A 24211-nucleotide genomic window follows, 5' to 3' on the forward strand; every position below is an offset into this window, starting at 1 on the left:
ACTCTCAAAGGACAGAGTTGGTCCTCTCAGAGAAGAGAAAGAGAACATGCTCTCCTGTCCTCCAGTTTTATTTGGGTTCTAGGGAAGTTTCCAGGGAGTCCAGCCCAGGCCTACCTCTCAACTTTTGACTGACAGCAGGATGACATCAGACTTTCAAGTCCCCATTGTGCATGACAACTCTAGGTCACTTTGACCCACGCTGACTGGTTCTAATTGGAACCTGTTCTTACAGATTATCCCCATCTCCCTGAGTTCTGGTATCTGATCTGTGTAAGGTAGGTCACAAAAGACCCCCCCCCCTCTTCTTATTATTGGCATTTGGGGGCCTACATTTCTCATGCAGATAACAGGTAGTAACATAGTCTGTCGACTGAAGCTAGGCAGGGCTGCAAGTTAACTGCTTTTTAAAAGAGGAAGCATGTGGGATTCAGCACAGTGGACCCATTTTAAAGAGTTCGTCTCTTCTCCAATGGCTGACATTGGAGAAGACAATGCTAAGTGAAGTTAGCCAATCCCAAAAAAACAAATGGCAAATGTTTTCTCTGATATAAGGATGCTGACTTATAGTGGGGTAGGGAGAGGGAGCATGGGAGGAATAGATGAGCTCTAGATAGGGCAGAGGGGTGGGACGGGAAGGAAGGGGGCAGGGCGTTAGCAATGATGGTGGAATGTGATGGACATCATTATCCAAAGTACATGTATGAAGACATGAATTGGTGTGTACACACTTTATATACAAACAGATATGAAAAATTGTGTTCTGTGTGTAATAAGAATTGCGATGCATTCTGCTGTCATGTATTTAAAAAATAAAAGCAATTAAAAATAAATAAAAAAATCCAGCCACACTGAACACAAAGGCATAAGGCAAAAAAAAATTTATTTTTTTCTCTCTTTTTTTTTTTTTTTTTGATACTGGGGATTAAACTCAAGGGTACTCAACCGTTACTGAGCCACATTCCCTGTTCTATTTTGTATCTTTAGAGACAGGGTCTCACTGAGTTGCTTAGTACCTCATAATTGCTGAGGCTGGCCTCAAACTTGTGATCCTTCTGCCTCAGCCTCCCAAACTGCTGGGATTACAGGAGTGTGCCACCATGCCTGGCTCAAATTATGTTTTTATATATGCATGAATACACCAGAATGAACCCCACCATATAATTAACATGTACTACTACAAAAAAGGCGTATATTGAACATTTAAAAGAATATGAAAATAAAACACCTGACTAAACATTCTTCTTAGGTCTTTATGTAACAAGGACAGGTTAAATTCGTGTATTTAATTATGTTCCCTCCTGAAATACCACTAAAATGATAATGTACAGAGTTTTAAAAACACAAGCCAAGCTCTTTGGATGGTGTAAAGAGCTAGTCAGGGGGCTGAGGTAGGAGAATTGCAAGTTTGAGGCCAGCCTCAACAACTTAGAAAGACCCTGTTTCAAAAATAATAAGAGCTAGGGATGTGGTAAACACCCTGGGGTTCAATCCCCAGTATAGGGGTGAGGGAGGCATAAGCTGGGAAGCTTGAAGAAGACAAGATTGTGGAGCACAACAACAGGTTCTAGAAATTAAAACAGAAGGGTAAATGGTAACTGATTTAACATCTCTAGTTAGCTGAGTACTAAACTATTAGTGAAGAGCAAAACCACACCAAGTTATGCTATAGAAGCTTCCAAACAGGAGTTGACACCCTGCACCTCTGGAAACAGGATGAAGGGGTGAAGATTGGGAGAAATCTATTTAACAAGATTCCTTTTTGTACCCTATTTGCCCACTAGATTGCCCCTCCCAACCCTGTGTCTTAGTCTGTTCTGTGTTGCTATAAAAATACCTGAGGCTTGATAACTCAAAGTAAAAAGGGTTAGCTCCTGGTTCTGGAGATTCAAGAGCAAGCTGCTGAGCCTGCTTTGGCTCAGGTGAGGGCCTCATGGCAGATGGCATCACAATGGTGGGAGCATGAGAGGAAGAGATTTCATGGTGATTCAGGAAGCAAGGACCCGAGAGGAGGTGCCAGGCTGCTGTTATAATAACCCACTGTCTCAGGAGCAAGACCTACATTAATCCCTTCCCAAGGGCGGTGCCCCCAAGATCAAGTCATCAACCACTAGGCCTTGACTCTCAAAGATTCACTCTTCTCAATACCATTAAATAGGGGACCAAGCCGCCAGTCCATGAACTTTAGGAGGACAAACCATATCCAAACGGTAGCATCTGGCAAAAGACCAAAGGTATTTTCCTCTGGAAAGTTAGATCTTGATCTGGAGGACAATTAGCCCAGTTGAAGATGTGGAATGTTAATGGAGTGGCACATATTAAGGGAATATATGGTTACTCAAAGTTTTCAGAAAGGAAGATAAAAATGATGAATGGATGGAGAAAAGTAGAAAAGAATAAGCTATTTGGATGGTGCACATCTGTAAGGATACATAGAGGAGGCCTGATGCCCAAATAATAGAAGTTCCAGAAAAAAAAAAAATTTATGATACTTGTGCTTGAACCCAGGCGTATTTTATCATTGAGCTATAACCCCAACGCTTTTTAGTTTTTATTTTGAAACAAGGTCTCACCAAGTTGCTTTGGGCCTTGTTATGTTACTGAGGCTACTCTCAAACTTGTGATCCTCTTGCGTCTACCTCCAGAGTCACTGGGGTTACAGGCGTGCAAAACCATGCCTGGCTTTAGCCTAAACCTGTGATCCTCTTGCCTCAGTCTAATGAGTCATTGAGATTACAGGTGGGGGCCATCATGCTTGGCCCTAAGATTAATTCTTTAATAATTTTTTTGTAGAATTGAAAGATATGAGTGTCTAGAGTGAATGGGTTCCCTGCTACCCAGAGAGAAATTATTAGGATTCATGATAAAGGTTCAAGAACGACTTTGGGGTTTTCAACTCGGAGGTTAGAAAACAATGGAGCAAAGGCTTGGAAACCATGAAAAAATCGTTCCAACCTAGAATTCTACAGCTAGCCAAACTGTCAAGGCAATAGCGGAGCAGGCGTTTCCAGAATTAACGTCTCCAAAACTTTTCTGCACTCTACTCCTTTTCAAAAGGAAGTTGCCAGAGGACTTGCTTAAACAAAGTGAGAATGTAAAGTAGGAAGAGGACAGGACGTGGGTACAGAAAGGAGATTCAACACAGGGTGACAGTGAAAACATGGGCCAGGCAACGAGGACAACTCCTGCATAAGGTCAGAAGCTCAGGGACAAATTTCTTCCGAAAAATAATGAAACTCATAAAGTCCTTGGTGTGAATGAGCTGTTTGAGTGGATATTTAGACAACTGAAAGAAAATCTGGGATGAATGACTGATGACTGTATAGAAAACAAAGCAAATCCCCAAACACAGCAAGTTCCAATGTCAGCGGGGGCAAAGTGGCACAAGAAAAGGAAAGCAATTTTAGTTAACTACAGGGTCCCGTTGTGGATGGCATTTAGTGAAGTATAATAATGCGAACACTGAATTCTAGACCAACCAAAATTATATGAAAGTTCAGAGGTAGGAAATGTGCATGGGTGTGTGGGGTGAGAGGCAGGGTAGGGAGCTAAATCTGCATCTTCTATGCGAAACATCATTATTGGGGCCTTAAATCTTAAACATAAAAAGAGCCAATGCAAGCATGGTATGTAATGTGATTTAGAAGATTCAGTAAATACCAAAAGGCTCAGTTGGAAGATTTGAAAGTTGTTGACTTTGGGGAAAAGGGAAGAGTAGGAGGAAAATGGTTGGTAACTACTAATTTTGAAAAGTAAAATTCTCAGAGGGCACTCACAATCTGAACTTTGTCCTCAGGGCCTAGAGAACAGGTCCAAGTTCTGCTGTCTCTCCTTCAAGGCCACCTATGATTTGGACCTTGCTTACTGCTCATGTAATATTTTCTCTGACAGCATCACCTACCTCCTGGGAGGTCCCACATGCACAGGTTGATTTCACACTGAAGCCCTTCTTCCACCCCACTTTTTGCCTGGCTTGCTGTTTTTTTCTCACTACCCTTTACCTTTAGCTTCCTGCAAGTTGCTTTCTTTTTTAGCATTCCATTTTTGGTTTATCTATAGTGTTCTTGAGAAGGTCTCTTGTACAGCGTTTTAGGAGGTTGCTCTAGATATTATTTTCCTCAAGAATATTGCATTGTACATTTGGAACCCGTTAAAGCACGCTGCTTCTCACATTTTACCAGTCTGAGTGAGTATATAAACTTTAGCTCTATTTAGGTTCCTTGACCTTCCTCCATAATACAATTGTCTTAAATGTTTTCTTGAAGTCAATTTAAAACCACTTCAAACAATGTTTCAATTTTCCCTTTAGCCATCAATGTAAGTTACAAAACTTAAATTTTGACTCTCTCCATTGTTCTTCTTCATTCCTGATGCCCCACATTCCCTTCTTTTACCACGTCCTTTCTGTTTGGAAAACTTTCTTCAGTGATTCTTTTAGATGGTTCTGTTAAGGACATTCCATTTTATTCATCTTGCTGGACTCTGTGCCTTTGTCCAGTCTAGCCTGGTGCTTTAACTTGTAGCTATGGAAACATCTGGCAGTGGAGGCCCCAGCTTTCCGTGTTTCTCCAGCACTGCCTCCGTATGCTTGGCCTTTAGTATTTTCACATGCATTTAGAATCAGCTTGTTGATTTCTATTTTTTTATTTATTTATATTACATATTTATTAAGGCAAGAAACTATATAGGAAAAAGCACATTTGTTCTGCTTAAGGCATACTTGGGAATAAACCATTGTACAAATTATTGCACATCTGAAACCACAGTGCACAACAGACTGTCTGCATAAAAAATGTAAAAGAAGTAAACCAGGCGTATTCACCTGACTTAGGTCAAACATATAGATCGGAAGACAAAAATAGATTTTCCTTGTCAAAGTATGCAGCAGTTTAAGAACTTTGGCTTCCTCATTTGGTACCTTTAGTACCAAGACTCACCAAGCACCATGCATAGGCTATTAAAAAACACATTTTCTGTACCTGAATTTCTTCCCTTCTACCAACATCATAATAATGGCTTTTAGAAGGCAAAGAGAATACAAGGTGATCTTTATGCTTAATATTGCATGGAAACACAGTTCAAGGGAATTCTGATCTTCCCTCCCCCCACCCCCCAACAACTCTGGGACCTAATCTATACCCTGATATCCAAACGTCCAGTCACCCCTTGGCATTTTGTAAGTGTAGGCATGTTCAAGTTGGACTGAGAATTGGAATGACAGAAGATCCAGTCACAGACGCCGTCTGTCCTTTGTCTTTTTCACTCCTCCTTTCTACTGATGATCGTCCCTTCACAAGCTGACCCCTTGGGAACTTGACCATGATTCTAGGGCTGGCCAGCTGGGCTCCTCCCCCGTGGGAAGACGGTGTGAAAGGTTAAAAATAATAATAATAATAACTGAATTCTCCCTGGCGGTGTGGGTCGTATCCACTATTTGGGATGTATCCACTATTGGATGTGCCTCTCCATGTGTAAGGCCAGGTGGCCCGACCTGGGAAAGGCCGGGTCGCACTTCTGGCCCTGGAACGGGCGGTGCCCGTGTGTTGGCGGTAGTGCTGGTCAGTTCATCAGGGCGGACACTCGCAGCCATCCCAGTCACATGGTAAGGTTTCTCACCTGTTGGGGTTCGCAGGTGGGCCTTCAGGTGAGAACTGGCATGATGGCAAGTGGGAGTGGCGGTCCCTTTCCGGGGCCCAGACCTTTCCCCTCCTGGGCTTGGGTCCCTCTGGCAGGCGGAACGGGGCAGGAGCTCTCGGTAGTGGAGCCGTGGGTCCCCATGGGGATGGAATCCTGGGGGAAGGCAGGGTGACAGTCCCGGTTGCCCAGCAGTCCCTGGGGACCCAGGGTCGGGTAGTCCTGCTGGGGAGCTGCCTCCCCAGGGAGAAGTCGTGCGCGCTAGGCCGGTGCCCATTGCTGAGCTGGAGGTCCAGCGCCCAGGTGGGCCTCTAGGGGTCGACCCCCTCCTGCTTGATCCTGGGGCACCTGCGAGGCGGCCCACCACCGGGTGGCTCCGTCAGGGCTGCCTTTGGTCACACTCCAGCTTGTTGATTTCTACAAGACACTTGTTGGGCTTCTATTAAGATCACATTAAGTCTATGGTTGAATTTGGGTAGAGGTGATATTTTCATTGTAAGGAATCATCCAGCTCATGACCATTGTATATAGTTCCATGTACTTTGGGTTTTTTAATTTCTCAAAGATGTTTTATAGTTTTCAGTGTAGAGTCATGCACATTTTTTCTTGGATTTATTCCTGGATGTCTGGGCTTTTTTTTGGGGGAGGGGGATGATTGTAGATGGCCAGCATGCTTTATTTGTTTATTTTTATGTGGTGCTAAGGATCAAATCCAGTGCCTCACAAGTGCTAAAAGCACTCTGCCACTGAGCGACAGCCCCAGCCCATCTGAGCCTTTTTGATGTTATTGTAAACAATGTTGTTTTAAAATTCCATATATCTTAGGGCTGGGGTTGTGGCTCAGCGGTAGAGCACTTGCCTGGCATGAGCGAGGCCCTGGGTTCGATCCTCAGCACCACATTAAAATAAATAAATAAAAATAAAGGCATTGTGTGTAACTAAAAGAAATAAATATTTTAAAAAATTCCATATCTTAAACCAGCTATGGCAGGACATGCCTGTAGTCCCAGCTACTGGGGAGGCTGAAGAAAGAAAAATCACTTGAGTTTATGAGTCTGACACTGAGAAGGCAGGATCGATTGGTAGGTTCTTTGCCTCACAGATTTGAAGAATGAGATTCATGGACACGAAGGTGAGAGCAAAGGCAACAGGATTTATTAACAGAAAGAAAACAGAGCTCTTGTGGGGGCAAGGGTCCCTAGGAGGGTTGCCGACATGCCGCTGTTATCTGGAGGTTTATGTGATAGGTGTAGAGGAGAGTTGGTAACCTTGCAGGCCACAGGCTAGAGATTTTAAAGAAGTGGGTCTTTGAGTCCGGCCACACCAGGGCACCTGCTGTTCATGTGCCCCTGTCCAGTCAGGTTGCTGGTCACGCCTCACTTCACTTTGGGGACTGGTTCAGGGTTCCAAGTGCATAGCTTCAGCCTCCAGTGGACTCTCAGGGCGCAAGCTGTCTGCCCCATTTGTAAACATGGGGGGAGTGTCCTTAACTCGTCTACCTGACACGTTTCAATCTTCTGCTCTCAAGACCAGACTGGGCAACATGGTAAGATCTCATATCGAAAAACCACTTCTTACCTGTTAGTTGCTGACTTAGAAACACAATGGTTTGTTTAGTTGACCTGATATTTAGAGATCTCGCTAAATTCCCTTATTAACTGCCGGGTTTCTATTCTCGCGACTAAAAGACTCAGGGTCACTCTAGTTGAACTGGGCTACCTGGGCTGCGCAAAATAACCACACAAGAGACACAAATACCTTTTTCTCTGGGGTTGCTGTGATTGTTTTTAATATTCTCCTCTGACCTTAAGGGTCTTCAGAAAGAGAGAGAGCGAGAGCACGCGCTGACCCCTTTTATTGAGGAGCAGCTATTTAAATGAGGCAAGGGGTCAGTTTTCAGGGGGCTGAGTCTATCTTCATGATGTCCACTGTCAGCAGGTTGACTGACACTTGGGTAGGCCACACCCAAGGGCACAGTAAGAGAAGGGGACACACATACAAGGCACTTCCATGGAAGATTCTATCCTAAACAGGTCAAGGGGTTATATTACAAAGGAACAGGTGAGCGTAGCTTCACCCATGGGGCTGTAGCAAGACACACCCATGACGAGACACTGACCCTTGGACCCAAGAAGGGTGGGGAAAGCTCTACCACATTTCTGCGACTGAGCACCTCAGCACCCAGCCGGGGAGTGTAACCCAGTCATGTGTAAGGTTGGTCTCCCACAATTAACTATCAGTTTACCATACACAAGAGCCTGGGTTGGATCCCTAGTAACACACAGGGTCTTGCTATGATACCCATGCTGACCTTGAACTCCTGGGCTCAAGCAATCCTCCTGCTTCAGCTTCCCAAGTAGCTGGGGCTAAAGTGTGTGCCACTGTATCCTGCTAAAGTATTATAATAGTTTATAGATTATTTTGGATTTTCCATGAGTACAATCGTGCATTAAGACAATAATGACTTTCCAATCGTTACTCATTTTATGTCTTTTTTCCTGCCTTATTGCAGTGGCTAGAGTATCCAATTGAATGTTGAATAGTAGCAGTAATAGCTGTTATCTTTGTTTTTTTCCCCCTCTCTGGAGAATGTTTTTAATATTCTATTATTCTGAGTGATATTTGTGCTGCCTTTATTTTTTATAGATGTATTATTGGATTAAAGAGGCTCACTTCTATTTCTACTTTGCTAAAACTTTTAAAATCATGAATAGTGCTGGAGGTAGTGGTGTGTGTCTTTAATTCTAGCTCCTGAAGAGGCTGAGGCAGGAGGATCACAAATTCAAGGCCAGCCTGGGCAACTTGGTGAGACCTAGTCTCCAAATTAAAAGTCAAAAGAGCTGGTATGCTGCTCAGTAGTAGAGTGCCCCTGGGTTCACACAAACACATATGCTTACAGTGCCCTTTGCAGCTGAGAGAGATGCAAACAAACAATACTAAATCCTAACTGCAGGAAGTCAGTACAGACTGTGCTAGCACAGTGATTTCACAGCCTCTTCCTGTTGCTATGTTGTAAGCTCAAGTGTTGCAAGTATCTGCTTAAAACATAACGGGGCGCATGCTAGTAATCCCAGCAGCTCTGGAGGCTGGGGCAGGAGGATCACAAGTTCAAAGCCAGCTTCCGCAATTTAGTGAGGCCCTAAGCAACTTAGCAAGATCCTGTCTCAAAATAAATAGATAGACAGAGATAGATAGATAGATAGATAGATAGATAGATAGATAGGGCTGAGGATGTGTCTCAGTGGTTAAACACCCTGGGTTCAGTCTCTGATACCAAAAAATTTATGTGAGGCTCATCCTCTCCACACCAGCAGTTATTGCTCCAATAACTGGCAGATTGCACTGAAGAGTAACTTCTTGCACACTTTCCACATATATAACACATACAACAAACAGACTATGTATTTGTAGCCTGTTTATGTTACTGGTAAGGCTTCTGGTCAACAGCAGGCTCTGCAGAGTTCAGTCTGTGTCCTAAGTGCTCCAGCATTCTGTAAATCTGGCTGAATTCAAATTTGTCACGTGCTGCTTGTTGTTCAATATGGAGTAATGCACTAGAGAATTCTCACTTGGGTTGTAGGTGAGAATTTCATGTTTATCTGTCTGAATGGAAGATATAATGCAAACCATTCCATAAGAGCAGGGGTGGGGGCAGAGTCCCTTCTTTATGGTTTTCTTTTTCACACCAGCTGTCTCTTACTATATTTGCACTTCGTTGAACATGATAGTGACATAAATATAGGTCCATTGGCAGAAAGTGGCCTTCACAAGTCCACAAACCCACCCATCTTTAGAAAATAAGGTTATTATTAAAAGTGTTCGTTACATTTCAAATTAACAAATCTGAAACCAATTTTCTTAATACAAAAACAAATCTATTGGACTAACACAGAGTGAAAAAAAGTCTTATTTAAAAGGCAGTGACATAAGGGTGTCATCTCAAATGGACAGCTCTAGTCCCAACACCTTGGAAGTAGTGTGGTCACGTGGCACTTATCTGGATCTAACTTTATACCTTATAAGAGAGCTGTCTGAGAGCTGGACTCACAAAAAGAGAACATATGGAAACTGTGTCTGTGGGGACACATGGAGTGTAGCTTTGGGAGTGCTGAGCCCCACTCCATCTCCTCCACTCCATCTCCTCCACTCCATCTCCTCCACTCCAACTCCTCCACTCCATCTCCTCCACTCCAACTCCTCCACTCCATCTCCTCCACTCCAACTCCTCCACTCCATCTCCTCCACTCCATCTCCTCCACTCCAACTCCTCCACTCCATCTCCTCCACTCCATCTCCTCCACTCCAACTCCTCCACTCCATCTCCTCCACTCCATCTCCTCCACTCCATCTCCTCCACTCCAACTCCTCCACTCCATCTCCTCCACTCCAACTCCTCCACTCCATCTCCTCCACTCCATCTCCTCCACTCCATCTCCTCCACTCCAACTCCTCCACTCCATCTCCTCCACTCCATCTCCTCCACCGGAGCTCTCCTAGAGAAGGCCCACATGCTAACCTTTCTCCCAGGAAGCAAGACCAGACACGCTGTCCTCTTGGCTGCTTGCTCCTAGTGACAATGCCCTGCCTTGGCACCAAAACAAGCCCTCACCTGCTGCCTTCCCCAGGGAGCCCGGGATCTCAGATGTCTTGCCAAGCTCTGCCCACTCGCTCCCTGAGAGACATTGGTGGAGAGAGTTCTGGTGTCTGCTCCAGTCACCACGCCCCCAGAGTCCCTTAGCTTGGCCTCCTTGCATGAGAAAAGGAAGGCAGGACGGATGCCAAAGAAGGGGACACCCACAGCCCTCCCAGGAGACCCGTGGAGCCAGCAGACTGCCCACGCGGGGGGATCCCAAAGCCTGGCCTCAATCCTCCTACTTTCTGGGTGAGCCGAGCCAAGTGACTTTCTGCCTCAGTTTCCTCTTTGGACCCGGGAATGATAACAGTCCCGACTTTGAAAGGATCGCCATGCCCACTACACAGGCCGGTGACGATTGTGGAAACACAGGAAGCACTGTATGAATGTTGCCCTTGGGGCTCTGGGCAGACTGAAAAGTGATGGTTTGGGATCAGACCCCAGATCTGGAGAAAGACAGGGCTCGATTTTGGTGAAGGCCTGTATCTGCCGCGCTGCCCAGCACTGGACCCCAGGCAAGCCTAGGGTCACCAGTGTTGGCCTGCTGACAAAGCTGACTTCAGAAACTCCTCCCATCCCTGAAGGCCTACCCCTTTGCAATGCGGTTTTGTCCTCCTTGCAGCAAGAGGTCGCTCCTGTTTACCCACCCTTGGGTCTGGACTGGTCTTATGACTTTCTCTGGCCAACAGAACACAACAGAAATTATGTTGTGTGCCTTCCAAGGCTTGGCCTCGAGTGGCCTTGCTGTTTCTGCTCTTGGGTTCTTAGGACCCTCTGCCAGCCTGTCAAGGAGTCCGCCTCACCTACAGGAGGAGGGATCATGTGAAGGAGATCCAGGCACCCAGCTGAGAGCTGGCAGGAACGCTCAGAAGAGTAGGCCATCTGGTCAATCCAGCTCCATCCAGCCACTAGGTCCCTGCAGCTGCCGTGCAAGTCTCAAGCCAGAGCAGAAGGAAGCTGATCTTGTCCAAATGGATGATCCATAAAATTATGAGAAAATGCATGGCTGTTTTTTTAAGCCCTTAGATTTTGGAGGACCTGGAGGGCAGCTTCACAGGTAACTCGAGCTCTGACTCTAGGCTATAGTTGCTGCCTGTACGTAGGTAGCGCTAGAGAAAGTGACAGGTCCTTCCTAAGCTTCAACAGACACGTCATGATGTGCTGAGTGCTCATCCCTTAACCATAGATGTAGAAATTGTTGTTTCTGTTTTCTGTGTGGTCCTGGGGAGTGGGTTCAAGGGCACTACTGAGCTGCATCCCCAGCTCTTTTATATTTTATTTTGAGACAGGGTCTCACTAAGTTGCTTAGAGCCTTACTAAGCTGCTGAGGCTAGCCTTGAACTTGCGATCCTCCTGCCTCAGCCTCCTGAACTGCTGGAATTACAGGCATGCATTAATTACTGCACCTGGCAGAAACTTATTTCTTTTTTTTACACTTTTTTTTAATAATTTTTATTCCATTTATTTATTTATTTATTTTTATGTGGTGCTGAGGATCAGGGCGAGGTGAGCGCTCTACCACTGAGCCATAACCCCAACCTCAATGGAAACTTATTTCTTATGTAACTTCTTGAGAGACTGGAGACACCTGACCTGGCTGCTGAGGACATGGGAAGCTGTAAGGGGGCGAAGAGCAAGGCCAAGGAAGGGAAACCAGGGCTGTCACTGACAAGAGTGAGGGAGGGACCAGATGGGGACCTTTACCAAACAATAGCAAGAGTCCTTTCAAAGAGATTCTATTCAGATGTTTAAAAATTGGTACTCTGTGTCCCAAACCAAGGCCCATGGTTTTTCAAATTTGAAAATTCATCAGACAGCTTGGAAAAAGAGAGTGATCTCTACTGAAATCCCAGTAATTGGAATACGGGGGTGGGGGGGCGGAGCTGAAAAAATGTAAATCCTGAAACAGAGAATGGACCTGGAGGACCCAGTCCAAGGTGCAAGGGAACACAGGAAGGTGGAGAAAACAGATGCTTTAACAGAAGGAAGATGAAGACTTTTCTAAAGACTGGTGGAAACCCAGGTAGGGTAACCTCTGAAGAGATAAGGGCCGATCCTGGCAAGACTTCTGAATTCCAAGGAGAAAGAGGACACCCAAACTTTCAATAGCAAAAGCAGGTTACTTTGAAGGGACAGAGAATTAACCTAACAGAGAGGCTGGAAGATAACAGGCAGGGAAAGAGGTTCCTGTTGTTGACCAAGAATCAAATGAACCTGGTTGAGAACAAAGAAAATTTACTTGGGGCTACTTAGAATTGTAACCTGGGAAAATAGAGATTCGAGCAGTCTCAAAAATGTGCTCAGAGGTTTTACCAAGTGTCAGCTACAGTTATAGACTTAAACCACAAGGTATGGAAATCACATCACCTGTGAGGAATTACCAGTGGTGCTGGAAAAAGTGAGGCAGTCTTGGAAGAAGGGCTGGTGCATTCTCAGTCTCTGGGTAGTCGGGAGGAAGGGGTCAGTTGTACGGAAGATTAGCAGAGGTTAACGGTCAGCTCTGGGTGGGCATGTCTGCAGCCGGATCTAACGGGTCAGCTGTGGTCGTGTCTCAGATCTGATTAACAGAGGCCTCCTGACTCTATTAAAGTCCCGTGAACCAATGCTACTCCGTTTTGATTTTCCCTTGGCATTTCCCCCCTTGGATCAAAATCTGTCCACTGGAAGGCCCCCTAAGAATTAGAGGTTTCAAGTCTCTGAGAAGGAGCTGTCCCAGGAAGTCACATCCTTCATGTGTATTTGGCAGCTGTGGTCAGGAAGCAAGTTTGGGAGCTTATGAGAACAAAATCAGGCAACAAGAACGAAACTGGAAATTAATCTCAGGCAGGTCCAAGACGAATGTTTCAACATCATCACCCTAAGTACATGCTCGAAGACACCAATAATGCGACTCTACTTTGTGTACAACCAGAGATATGAAAAATTGTGCTCTATATGTGTACTGTGAATTGAAATGCATTCTGCTGTCATATATAACAATTAAAAAAACACTTATAAAAAGGTGAACATTTCTGTAGAGGCTGGTAGGGGCCATGGCTTGGGGAATATATATATGTGTGTGTGTGTGTGTGTGTGTGTGTGTGTGAATATATATATATATGTGTGTGTGTGTGTGTGTGTGTGTGTTTGTGTGTATATATATATTACTTTTTTTAGCAAAGTGGGGGGTTCCTGGGATTTAACTCAGGGGCACTCAACCACTGAGCCACAATCTCAGCCCAATTTTGTATTTTTATTAGAGACATCGCCTCACTGTTGCTGAGGCTGGCTTTGAATTCTCGATCCCCCTGTCTTGGCCTCCAGAGCCGCTGGATTACAGGCGTGTGCCACTACATCTGGCCTGTTTTTTTTTAAAATATTATTATTATTATTTTTTGGTCCGTGCACTGAACTCAGGGTTGCTTAACCCTGAGCCACAATACCCAGCCCTTTTATTGATTGATTGATTGATACAAGGGAATTGAACTCAGGGACACTTACCACTGAGCCACATTCCCAGCCCTGCTTTTTATTTTCTTTAGAGACAGGGTCTCATTGAGTTGCTTAGTGCCTCGCTATTGCTGAGGCTGGTTTTGAACTTGCGATCCTCCTGTTTCCTGTCTCCAGGCATGCGCCACCGCACCCGGCTTGGGGAATATTTTCTAGGTATGGGGCTAACTACAATTTTGGTTTTAGTCACAGTTCCAAGACACTAAGATCCACAAAAGACAAGCAATTTAAACAAAGCAAAACAGAATAGCAATGATAACTAAGGAAAGAATCTGAAACCCTGACCACAGGAGTCTGCTGCGTAATTGGTAAGAGATGTGTGGTGGAGGGTTAAGTCAGACCAATGTCAGAATCCTACTGGGAAATCAGGTCCCTAGCAATCAGATCCCTCTCAAGGCACCTCAGGAACCGGGCAGGGCGGGGACAGCCTCTTTGTTTCCTGAGTTGAAAGTCCGGTCAGCTTTGGGAGTTTGAGGCAGTGGGTTTAGGTTGAAACAGAAGGTCATGGAAACCCATAACTCTTTCTCATCAGTGAATTCAGTCTCAAGTTAATTTCTGTTCTGTCTGGTTTTGCAGTTTTAGGAACACATGAAGTTATTTCTTTTCTTCTTTATTTCTTTCCCCAGGACTGAACCCAGGGGTGCTTAACAACTGAGCCACATCCTCAGCCCTTTTTAGTCTTTAATTGGAAAACAGAGTCTTACTAAGTGGCTTACTTCCTTGCTAAGTTGTTGAGGCTGGCCTCAAACTTACGATCCTCCTGTCTCAGCCTCCTGAGCCTCTGGGATCGTAGGCTGGTGCCACCATATCCAGCCCATCTGCCTTTTCATTAGAGTTTTTGAAAGTTTTCACCCTATCCAACTTGCTGGAAATCTCTACATGTCAGAGTTCTCATCATCCCTTCCACGAATTTTCTTGAAGACATAGCACTTTAGAATTACAGTTGCTTGCAAAACCTTTCAGAAACGCACAAGAATAAAGACAAGACTTAAAGTAGCCCATATGTATGATTTGTCAAAATACATTCTACTGTCATATATAACTAAAAAGAACAAATTAAAAATTTTTTCAAAAGTAGCCTGGGTAAAGATGACCACTCATGATGACAAAGAAATGTGGTTATTTCTGTAGTGTATGAGAATTTGGCATCAGACTTATGTCTGATAACAGTATATTAGGAGATACCAGATTTCTAGGAATCCCATATGATTTTGGAACATATATTAAAAGTGACTTTATATAATTATGTCTATCATGTGTTTTTAGACCTTCCAGGGGCTCTCTGAAAATCTGCAAGATTTAGTTTTAGAATTTGACTTTGTCAGGCACGTCAAAGTTTTCAAACATTTAAATAGATCCCTTAGGAAATAAAACTGAGGCAACAGAAATCTTGTTTAAGCAAAACCTATCACAATTTCCAATTAAGAACCCATGAACGCTTCGAGAAAACCCTGCGGTTTGTAAATATTCACACGTGCACTTGTAAATTCAGAGACTCCCCCAGGGGGGCGTGTGTCTTGGCCCCGCCAAGGACTGCGGTCCCGGACGTCGCTCTGGTTGTCCAACCACGTCTAAGTCAGGAACCCACCGACTCTCTTAGGCCAGGCCCCTTTCTCGCCAGGCATTTCTTTTGGACCCAAATTATACCACTTGGCCCGGTTCTTCGGGCCTGGCTGGAGACCGGGGCAGCTGGGGAGTAACCCCCTCCCGGACCCGAGTTTGCTCTGCCCAGACTTCATCTGCGCGCTGCGGAAGTGTGGTGCGCGCGCAGGGGGAGGGCGCGCAGGGGGAGGGCGCGCAGGGGGAGGGCGCGCAGGGGGAGGGCGCGCAGGGGGAGGGCGCGCAGGGGGAGGGCGCGCAGGGGGAGGGCGCGCAGGGGGAGGGCGCGCAGGGGGAGGGCGCGCAGGAACAGGCCCGCAGCCTGCAAGCTCCGCAGGGTGGGGATCAGTCGGGCGTCGCCTGGGTGTGCTCACGGTGTTGCAATACTGAGGGAGCTGGAAGGGGCAGGGGAGAAAAGGACTGAACTCGGGTGAGTTCCCAGGGGCCAAGGCAGCACTTGGTCTTTGTGCTCTCCCAGGAGGTGATAATCCAGAGAACGTCGTGTTTTTGTTTAAACTGATTTGCAAACACTTTTGTTTAAGTGAGAAGGGCAGACACACCACCATCCCTCCAAGCCCAAGCCAGACCTTCCGTCCCTAATGCAAACATCTACACTTCTCCATACTGTGCACTCTCTCTCTCCTCCCTCTCTCTTAATCTCTCTCTCTCTCTCTTCTTTTTGGCACTAGGGATTGAACCCAGGGGTGCTTAGCCACTGAGCCACATCCCCAGCCTTTCCTATTTTTTATTTTGAGATAGGGTCTCACTAAGTTGCTTGGGTCTTGCTAAGTTGCAGTCCTCCTGCCTCAGTCTCCCAAGCCTCTGGGCCTACAGGCATGCACCACTTCACCCAGCTCCTCTCATGCACTCTTGACCCAGAGACAACTTTTGTTCCCTTTTACTCTCATTTTCATAAACTTAAAAAAAAAATCTCTGAGCAATTCCTCTAAATGAGGAATGAAAAACAGCAAGAACAGAAACTGCTGACCCAGAAGCAACAGAGTGGAGCAGAGGGAGACAGAGCGTAGAGTCCAGAGCTGGACTGTGACCTTTGAAGTCCACCAAAGCAGCTGGGTTAGTCAGGCAAGCCCCAGGAGCGTGAGGGAGGAGGGAGAGTGAGTAACCGCGCCAGGACCCGCATCAGTGACTCCTGAAGGAAGGGAGGGAGGGAGAGATGGAGGCAGTTAACAGACAGGGTGGCTCAGCCTTGCGCAGACACGATTTGAATCCCTAGAGTTCACTCCTGGTGGGAAGAGAACAGCATGGGGCCTTATGGTTTGGAAACTTGAGCTTGCAGTTACGGTTCTTCATCTAAGCTATTTATTATGACCATTTCTGCTGTGGCTGGGATCTTAAGTGTCCCCCAGGGTCCATGTGGCAAAGGTTTGTTCCTCAGCTTGGCACTATTGGGAGGTGGTGGAAACTTCAAAAGGTGGAGCCTATTGGAAGGTCTTTAGGTCAATGGGGGCATGCCTCAATGGAGTTTGAGGGACCCCAGTCTCTTCCTCTATGTCTCTTTTGCTTTCTAGCCAGGGGGTGAGTAGTTTTTCTCTCCCATAAGCTCCTGTCAAGATGTGCCATCTTGGGCTGAAAGCAAAAGGACCAATGGATCATGAAGAGAAACATCTAAAACTGGGAACCAAAATAAACCTTTTTTCTTTATAACTTGATTATCTAAGGTCTTCATTACAGTAATGGAAAGCTGACCAACACAGCTTCTCCCATTGAACTGATTGTGTGTTCTTATCAAAATTTTATTTTAAATTTACAAATTTAAAATAAAATTTTATTTTATTTTAAATTTAATCTTGGACTGGACTTCCAAGAAAGCCAGTTCAAAATTTATTTCTGGCGAAGACTTTTTATGGCAGAAAAGAATGACTGGATAATATCATGAGACCAAGTATAAGAAATGAGTGACTCGTTAGGTGTCAGGTTTATCCTCAGAATTAGAGTCAGCTGTCTGCATTAAAAACCATCTCTTAAGGACTCCTTCAGAGGTTGCCTTCCCCAGAATTAGAGCCTGAGCCAGGGATTTGGAGGCGTGTGGTATATGGAGGGAGATCTCCTCGGGAGACAGCCCTAAGGTAAAGGGAGGGGATACCGAGAAGAGATACCGCCCTGACTTCAGAGGTGGGCAGGCTTTTGTACCCCTTTGGTGACAGACACATCAGCATCCCAGGAGAAGGGGCAGGGTGGCATGTCCCAAGAGTGTCTGGCAAAGGTCTCCATCAGGTAGGGGGACTCCTCCAGAGGTCACAGGTGTCAACCAGTCACCTAGACAGGGTGGCACTGGCTGACGACGGGGTGTGAGTGAATTTCCTGCAATAGTTGGTATTCCCATCACACCTGAGCCCTGCTTCTGACAGTGTATGGGAAGGTACTCGTCTGTAACCTCAGAAGGGCTGAAGAGACAGCATCTTTCTGGCTCAAGATATTTATCTTCCTTGGAAGCACGTGCCTCCCCTTCTCACCCAGGGCCCTTTGGACGGTGTCCTAGGGGGCAGCTGCCATTGCTCCATATTCTCTCCCACTTCTGCCACCAGCTCTTCTCTGGCAATGGCTTTGGTAAGCCTCTGAAGCCCAAGTAACAAAGATGCCTGTCACTGATCAATACTAAATGAGAATTTAAAAAAATACCCCCCCCTAAAATGTAAGCTAGACTTGAGGAGGTGTGTAGTGATGTGTGATAGGTGTGGGTTCCATTCTTTGCATCTTTATTAGGATGGATCTTATGAAGTAAAGAGCCTTAATTCTCCAGGAGGATAAGAGCATTTTGTTACATTTTTAAGGTGTGTACTTCAGTGGATTATTCCACATACTCCCAAAATTTTGAAACTAGAACCACACTCCAGTTTCTCCTTCTTCCCTGGAATTGTAAGCTTCAGGGACGGGGGAGGGGGTGTGTGCTCACCCTCTTTACGTTTTCCAGCACTTTGCCCAGCGGCACTGAATAAAAAAGTCTGATGAGTGAATGAGTAAAGAAGGGAAGGGCAGGCTGGTCTTCCCGGCTGTGCCAGGTTGAATCATGTGCTGCCGCAAGCTGATGTCTGCTCAGAACCTGTGATTGTGGCCTTATTTGGAAACAGGGTCTTTGCAGATAGAATTAAATTAAAATCAGGTCATAATGGATTTGTTTGGGTCCTAATCTAATATGTGGAGTCCTTATAACAAGAGGGAAATGGGGACACACCCCACACACCCCCAGAGCAGATGGAGATGGTGGAGGCAGAAACTGGAGTTGCCTCCACAAGACAAGGAAGGCCAGGGGCTGGGCCTCCAAAAAAACAAAAGAACCGACGTCGGGGCAGACAGTGGCACTGGAGAAGTGTGGCCAGGGGACAGTTCCCCGCAACAGACCTCCGAGGCCCTGGAGGGAGCGCCCGGGCTGCAGCTCGCGCTTCTCATTGGGCAAGCCCGCCCCCTTCACCTGTCAATCACAGGGAGGCGTGCGGAGGTCCCCGGAGCTCGCGCTGCACTTCCTGATCCCCGGTGGTCGAGGGAGAGGACTTGGGCTTTTCCGGTCACCGTGGGAGATTTTATACCCGGACGGGGCTGGACCCCCGGAGTCTGGGTCTTGATTTCCCGTTCTGGGGAGCTGGGTGTGCCCGGTGTTGGGGAGGGGGGGCTACCCGCACCGCGGACCTGACCGGTGCCTGGGGTGTCCCGGCGCCAGGCGCTCTCCTAGCTCAGCCCTGTTGGGCAGACCGTGAAGAATCGGAACTCGGTTCACACCAGTGGACAGCTGGCACGGACTGACTGGCAGGGACGTGGGCTTGAGCATCTCGCAGGGTCGAGAGACGTCCAGCGCCTGCCCCAGCTCCGGGCCGTCCTATCTGGCAAGTTGGTGGCTGCCAGTCACATCATGGTCTCCGTAGGTGGTGATGAAGAGTTTGCCGAGGTAGAGGGGGAATTTTGTTGATTTAATTTTCTTACTCTTATGTATTTCCTCTCACACAAAAGCAACCTTGATTGCTTCCAGGACACAATGGATGAACAGGTGGTACAAGAATATGAATGGAAAAACCCAGAAGAGACCTGTCATGCTTAGGTGATTTCCTCCCTCCCTCCCTCCCTCCTTCCTTCCTTCCTGTGCCTGGCACAGGGGACTGAATCCAGAGGTGCTTAACCACTGAGCCACATCCCCAGCCCGCCCCCCCACCCCGCTTTTGTTTTATTTAGAGACAGGATCTCATTGAGTTGCTTAGGGCCTCACTAAGTTGCCGAGGCTGGCTTTGAACTTGCACTGGCTGTGTTTTTGTATGACCTTCCGAATGTTACATTTCCCTCCCCAGAAAGTGGTTTCTTTCTACTATGATGGATTTTAAAGTATCTCCTGTAAAGGAAGAAAAATCATTTTCCCCTCCGTGCCCATACGTTCTTAGGAGACAGCCCCGTAACAAAACACAGACTAAAAGAAAAAACAACAGAAGTTTATCAACCTGTATGTTTTCTGTGAATGTGGGAGACACCAGGAATTGAAAAACCAGCCTCTACCTCAGAGCAAAGCCTGTCCAAGGAAGGGACATGACCTTTGTCCTTGGAAAGACCCATAGAGCACTCCTAGGTACATTCCCACCCTGCTAAGTGGTTTAATCTACAAATAACAGGAGAGATCTGCTGAGCCAGGTGTCCCTGACTCAGTCAGGCTAGGTGGAGACCCATAACAATCCCCTAGCAGCCACCAATCAGCATGAGACAGGGAAATACATGGGATGCTAGATGACCCTCCCAGTAGTTTATGGTGGTTGATAACGTGTTGGGAAACCATGTAGTTCAGCACGTACACCCCTCTTGGCTTAAACCAATCAGTTCAAATGAATACCCCTTTTGTACTGACCAATCATCCTTACCCAACTTGTTCCCGCCAGTGAATGTGCTAATCATGTTTTAGAGTTGTTATTTGATTTTCCTGTGGTGTGTGATGATTTGCTAAGAGATGCTATGATGTATGTGGGGGTCCCTGCCTTCTCCAAAGAATGTATAAAACTGCTGCAAACCCTGAGCTCGGGGCCTCTCAGCGTCACCAGTTGCTGTGTGTGCGCGCGGAGGACCAAGCTAGCTCGCAATAAACACCTCTTTGCTGCTTACATCGATCTTGAGTCTCTGGTGGTCTTTTGGGGGTCCCGAATTCGAGCATAACAGAATCACAGTCTAGAAGTGGCTTTGGATTCTGGCTTCTATAGCACTGTCCACAAAGAGCGCTGGGTTTTCAGAGGAATGATGAGACAGAGGACAAGAACTTTGAGTCTCTCAGGGGACGGCTTGGGGAAGGCAAATTCCTTGTGGACAGAGGCTGGTGAGCTTGGCTTGAGTGCAGCCAGCCCAGCCTTCCCCTGGTGCAGCTCGAGGGTCGGAGCATCTTGGTGGCCAGCCTTGGTGCTCCCTGGTGGAGGGCAGGGCATCTTCTATCTTTGCAGATTTGTGTCCTGCCTTTAGGCCAACAAAGGGAGGGCGGAGCTTCTGAATTGCCTTCAGTTCCGCAGTCCTTCTGTGTGGGGTGGCACATTCTGGCTCCCATACCGTATTTCTTGGGGTGCATCAGCTTCTAAATGCCTTTGCCACTGTCATAGCCCATGCTCTAGTACAGCAGGGAATTCCAGGCTGCTTTGGCTAGAACCACCGACTCTTCACTGGGCCTTCGGATGTCCAGTGAGTCGCTGAAAGTAGAGTAAGGACTAGGAATTTCTGCCTTCATTTTGCATCTGTCTCCTTTGTTACCTTACACTTTGGGTCAGATTCCTGCTCAGCTCTGCACAAAGGCATGTTAATCACTTAAGGAGTGTCTGTCTTAAAAAGAAAAACTGGCAATACAAGGTGATTAGCCCTACCTTTATCTAAATGACCTTCAAGCCTGGGGACACCAAGAGTAACCAGGGTATTTTCAAGGTTTGCAGGGACCCTCAACTGTCCATTCCAGGCCCCTGGAACAGCACCTAGAAGTCCCCAGTCATTTCCCTAAACCTGTAATCCCCTTAGCTTCCGCAGAGCCTCACAGACTGATCCCTCATGGTGAGACCACACCCTTACATGAGAGCAGTTACCCCCTGACAGGAGCCGAGAGTGCCCCCCTGAGCAGGGCAGTCATCTATGGGAACCAGAGTGCCCCCTCAAACAATAATGACTTTTCCAGAGCCACCTCACAGAACCAGAGCTGCTTTAAGGATCCACCAGACCAAAGTCTGACCAAGACTGCTTAATTATGCAGATGTCTCCCCCCCCCCATCCTTCCTCTACTTAAACCTAACGCTCATGTCAGTGCCCCCAAAGACAGGGCTGAGATGCCTGGTCCCTGCCTTCCCAGGGTAGCTATAGGGAATGAGTTCACCTTTTCTGGGGCTAGGGTGTGGCTCAGTGGTGGAGTGCTCACCTAGCATGCATGAGGCACTGGGTTCAATCCTCAGTACCACATAAATGTAAAATAAAGATATTGTATTCACCTAAAACTTAAGAATAAATATATTTTTTAAAAAAGTTCACCTTTTCTTGGGGGAGCGGCAGACCTGATTGTTTGGGACCCCTAGAATCAGGGCTCTGGACTAGAATTCTGATGCCAGGAGGGTGAAATGATGAGAGTCTTGGAGTCTTGACAGGTGACAGTTCTCTCCAGTAATACCATCAAACCCATCTGATAAAGAACTGGGGGACAGTTTTGTTTACTAACTCACTGGCACCAGGCTCATGGGAGGGAAACTGGGCTGCCTCCCCATCCAGAGGAAGAGACACATGGTTAGTGGATTTGGGAAAGGATGGAATGAGGTGAAATATAAAGGAAGCAGTTCTTTGATAGACTTAAAGCAAGACTGGAGTAAAGGCTGGGGCTGAAAATCAGACTCAGCGTCCTGTTCATTGAACAAATACGTAGAGAAGGTTGTGTTCAAAAACTGGCTATCGGAAGCTCTGCACAGGTGGAGATTGGGGCTGTTCCTCTGTGACAGGAGACCCGTGCAGATCTTCCAGGCAGGAGTGGGAGTTCCATTCTTGCTAATGTGACTTCCAACAGCAGCATTCATGATAGTCTATGACTGCACTGAACGAGCTTCCCTAGCATCAATATCCCTGATGCTAATGAACTGACCACATTTTTTCCTTCCCTCCTTCCTTTCCCTTTGGTACTGGGGATTGAAACCAGGAGCACTTTACCACTGTGCTACATCCCCAGCCTTTTTTATTTCTAAGTTGTTTAGGATCTTGCTAAAGTGCTGAGGCTGACCTCAAATTTGCAATCCTCCTGCCTCAGTTTCCTGAGTTGGGGAAACAGGTGTGCACCACTGTGCCCAGCCTGCTTGCTTATTGGCTTTCTTTCTTCTCTCTCTTTTCCTCCCTCCCTCCTTCTTTCTTTCTTCCCTTTTCCTCCTCCCTCCCTCCCTACCTCTTTTTTTCCTTCCCTCCCTCCGTCTTCTCTCTCTCTCTGTCTCTCTCTCTCTCTCTTCCTCCCAGCACTGGAGATTTACCCCAGGGGTGCTGTACCGCTGAGCTACATTCTCAGCTTCATTACTTGTTTGTTTGTTTTTGCAGTCCTGGGGATTGAACCCAGGGATGATCTAGTACTGAGCTACATCCCCATGCATTTTAATTTGTTATTTTGAGATAGGATCTCACTAAATTACCTGTCTGGACTTGAACTTGCCACCTCAGCCTCCGGGATCACTGGGATTACAGGCACCAGCCTCTGCATCTGGCACATCAATGTCTTTTTATAGCCATTCTGTTCAAATTAGGATCTGATCAAGATCAACACATTGCATTTGAGTCTCTTTTAATATAAGCCAATTTTACCTTTCTCTTTTTATTTGTAGGATGATTCCCTTATTTGTAGAAATAAAACAAGCTGAATCATGTCTTGGAGAATTTCTTACATTTTGAACTGGTGTTTGAACCCGATGTTTGTTCTACACTCTCCTGACTGTATGCTGACTAAGCAGCTTGATCATATCCAGTTTTGATCTTGTGTTAACAAGAGGTAAAGCCATATGGTACTCACAGCATCTGTCCATAGATCCATAATATCTGGTTGTCTTTCATTTTGGTATTAAACTTAATTCTTAGGTTCAGGTTTTGTCAGCCTGACTCATCCTTTGTTAGATTCCTTTCACTTGATGTTTTTTTAAGCATTTTTTTAAAAAAAGCTTTTTGTTGTGATAAAAGGTGCCTATCATTAAAATTATACTTAACCATTTTAATTAGGCAATTCAGCTGCATTAAGTACATTCACAAGGCTATGGAACCATGTCAAGAGCTTTCTCATCATCCCAACCAGAAACCCTGTGCCCAGTCCCATAAGCCCATGGTCCTGTTTGGTTTTTTTACAGTGCTGGGAATTGAAACTGGGAATTTCTCCCTAAACAATCAAATAGATTATGTGGTTTCTTAGCTGAATCCATGTGATTTTTTTTTCCACTTGAGACTGAATTCAAGGACACACAACCATCCCCAGCCCTATTTTGTATTTTATTTAAAGACAGGGTCTCACTGAGTTGCTTAGTGCCTTGCTAAAAGCTGAGGCTGGCTTTGAACCCGAGATCCTCCTGCTTCAGCCTCCTGAGGCGCTGGAATAACAGGTGTGCGCCACGGCACCTGGTCTCTCTTAATCTTTAACAGTTTCTTGGTCTGGGCTTTTTTCTTTTTTAATGACTTCTGGACTTTTAAAAGAGAATAAGATATGACAATTATTTTGTAGATTATTCTGCAGTTTGGACTTGTTTTGTGTTTCCTTATGATTAGATTGAAGTTATTATGCCTATTCAGTAAGAACACCGCGAAGTGATATCTCATTCTTCTGAGAGAGAAAGGACGCTGGTCTGTTTCTTTGCTAGTGATATTAACTTTGATCACTTGGTTAAGGTGGTGATTATCAGG

The 24211-nt window shown here is 46.1% G+C and overlaps 1 long non-coding RNA gene across 1 annotated transcript in view; it reads left to right on the forward strand.

Moving 5' to 3' along the window:
- Positions 1–6969: 6969 nt before the first annotated feature.
- Positions 6970–24211, forward strand: part of LOC124096050 (uncharacterized) — a 59530-nt gene continuing 42288 nt past the window's right edge. The window contains exon 1 of the long non-coding RNA XR_009227265.1: positions 6970–7177. This is a non-coding gene — a long non-coding RNA (uncharacterized LOC124096050). The remainder of the gene's footprint in view (positions 7178–24211) is intronic.

This window comes from Marmota monax, unplaced genomic scaffold (genome assembly GCF_021218885.2).
Source record: "Marmota monax isolate L192 unplaced genomic scaffold, Marmota_monax_Labrador192_F-V1.1 WCK01_AAM20220418_F8-fsc00292, whole genome shotgun sequence".
NCBI classification, from domain to species: domain Eukaryota; kingdom Metazoa; phylum Chordata; class Mammalia; order Rodentia; family Sciuridae; genus Marmota; species Marmota monax.